The following is a 2,976-nucleotide window of genomic DNA, read 5'->3' on the forward strand; positions in this document are numbered from 1 at the left end:
TTAAAATTTAATATAGAATACGAATACCATCAATGAAATATAATAATGATCTATAAAAAACTTTAACAATTAAAAGATACTAGTGCCCTTCATCACATTTTGCGTGCTTATACATGATAATTTTTAATTATTTTTCATATTTTTTGTTAGGAGTTATAGAAAATATAAAAAACGAAAAATAAAAATAAAGATAGGATTGAAGATTTAAAAAGAAAGACTATTTTAGGAAAATAAACAAATTCATCAACAAAATTATATAATGATGATAAGCTTGTAATTTTAAATAAAATTTCTTCAAACAAATTTGAAGTTAGTTAGTGCAGGAGTTTTTAACTTTATTAATTTAGTAAGATACAAACTAGCTTGTAAATTGGGCAGTTAAAAATAGGCTCAATCAACCTTATATTGAAAAGATAGGCCCCTTCACCTCACATGGGAGAGCCTACATTAAAAAAAAAAATTGATTGAGCCTATATATATATATATCAATTGATCTGAAATATAATTAATAATTTTGTTTGGTGAAGTTACTAAGGTGGATTTTATTTAGAGAAAAATATTTGATTTGAGGAAGTATTTTGGTCTTAGCAATAAGGGAAACAATCTTTTTAGGACGTGAAGAATCAACACCAGATGACTCACACTGAGTAGAATCTTCTGGTATGGTCTGCAATATCTCAAAAAGAATTCGTAAGATGAGACTGATTCGGACCTTTTTGCAGCAATGGTCGATCCTGACTACGCTTTTTGAGTCCATACCTGCTTAGAAAACTCGGTACAAGGAGCACTAGGAGAAGGACATGAACATGAGGCAGACCCGGAGTTTGTGGGGCAGAAGACAGAGAAGTATGAAATGTCTTACCCTGAGGTCTGGGCAGCCTCTGTCTAGGAGGCTTGCAATTACTAGAGCAAAACTCAAGTTAATATCCCAACAACTTACAGTGGGTACATAAATGAGCAACTTTTTCATAGATACCTCAATTGTCTGTCTATGATCACCCCATCGTACCCATATTTGTTCCCGACGAGCAATAATAACATCAATCTCTAGCAAAAGTGCCCCTGAAACCATCAGTAATAATCTCATCAACCTTCACATGATTACCAAAAAACTTTGCAAACGGGTATAGGCCTTTTTTGTAATAGAGGTGAAGGGGTAGATCAGGAAACCTAACCCAAACGGGAGTAATAGAAGACTCTTCCGCATATCTAAATTCCAGAGTTCATTTAGATAATCGAATCGAAACTGTCTTTATAGAAACTTCAGGCTTGTTCCAAAATTTCAAATAATCCTTTTCTAAAGATGGAGTGAGAACCATGAACCCACGAGGAAGGAATCTCCCAGAATGGGATACCTCCATAACAAAACGTGAGATAGCAGTTAAAATAACATCATTCGGGGTCGAACCCATGTTCCCGGTAATACTCCCTATCAAAGAAAATTTAAAAGAGGCAGATAGGGAGGAAATAACATGTTTTGGGAAAAGAATATCAGGAATGCCATCACGGAGCGTCGGTACAAGGACATCGTCCATTGAGTCCACAACATCCGCAAAACATTGTTTCCGTGATTCGGGAGATGAGGGAGCAATAACATCTCGTAAAGATACCTTGGGTGGAGCGCGATCAGTCGAAACAACCACCGGAACTGTCGAAACATGAGTACAAATGGTGTTGATTGCCGAGTCAACTTGGTTCACTGGGTAGCTCAATTAATGTTCTAGGATTTTTTGTTAGGCAAGAGATAAACCCTAAATCGAAGTGAATTTGTACATGGAGTTATACCAATCAAATTATTCTAGTGGATAATTCTCAAGTGAAAGAACGGGTGACATAAGAATTGCTAATGTTAGAATATATCTATAAACAAATTCCTGCATTTTATTTATCATATCTAATTATTTTTGTTTTGATATGCATTTTTGAAACATTTTGTTTTTTCAAATGTCAAAATATTGCATAAAATTTTTTAATAAAAGACTTCAACCAAACCATATATATATATATATATATATATATATATATATATATCATTCTTTTCAAATCATTTATAAAATATTTAATCGGTTTTTAGAGGATTATATTGAGTTTCTTTCGCTAAGTTTATAACTGAATTCAATATAATTTCTCGATACTCGGTTCATTTCTGAAATATTCAAAAAATGAGTTATTGTATCTCAATACTTATCTCCAACCAATCCTATGATCACACGACTTCTTTATCTTGAGAAATGAGCTATTGTATCTCAAGACTTAACCCCCACCGATCCTATCACACTGCCCCTTAATCTTACCTAGTCTTGCCAAATTTCTAATTTTATTAATTTCTGCATCTATTAGTTGGCTTTGTTAGTTATTCACCGAACATAAAATTTCAAGTCCATCCTTAGTTATGTCTAAAATTAACTAAGAAATGTCATATGGTCGTCCACTCAAAAATCTTTCTAATCTAATAACCAATGTCCTGATGGAACAAGAAAACAACTTTGATAAAAACATGTATAATGACACAATAAATTATGGCACCAAATTTGTGATTATTAATACTTTTAGTATTATTCACATATTTCACTCACTTATTTCATCAAATATTTTGCTCGGGTTCTGCAATAGTTGAAATTAAAAATAATTATGTCATATTATTCAATCTATCATCATCATCATATGATCAATATTTTAGTATACTATTACACAAACCAAACGATAATTAATATATTTAAATTTTTAAATCACTGTTTACACAAATTTTATGTAAATGAGCTTCTCGTCGCTTTTATGTGTTGGCCAAATTTTATATTTAGTATTATTAAGTAGACATTATCACAACTTCTTCAATATTTTAATTATTGTGATGATTCAATGCTTTTATTCAAATTTAAGTGACTGGCAGGGTAAAACAAAGGGTAGACAACAAAGTTATATAGAAGTATTATTATTTAATCATCTTTCATTACCATTAAGAGATATTGGATGGAT

At 31.7% G+C, this 2,976-nt stretch overlaps 1 long non-coding RNA gene across 1 annotated transcript; it reads right to left on the reverse strand.

The window, feature by feature from the left end:
* Positions 1-536: 536 nt before the first annotated feature.
* Positions 537-1,714, reverse strand: LOC142519355 (uncharacterized). Its single transcript, XR_012813759.1, has 3 exons — positions 1,611-1,714; positions 977-1,062; positions 537-903 (listed from the first exon to the last, which is right to left on the reverse strand). It is a non-coding gene; the product is annotated as an uncharacterized LOC142519355 (long non-coding RNA).
* Between the last annotated feature and the right edge of the window lie 1,262 nt (positions 1,715-2,976).

This window comes from Primulina tabacum, chromosome 11 (assembly GCF_025594145.1).
Source record: "Primulina tabacum isolate GXHZ01 chromosome 11, ASM2559414v2, whole genome shotgun sequence".
Classification (NCBI taxonomy): Eukaryota; Viridiplantae; Streptophyta; class Magnoliopsida; order Lamiales; family Gesneriaceae; genus Primulina; species Primulina tabacum.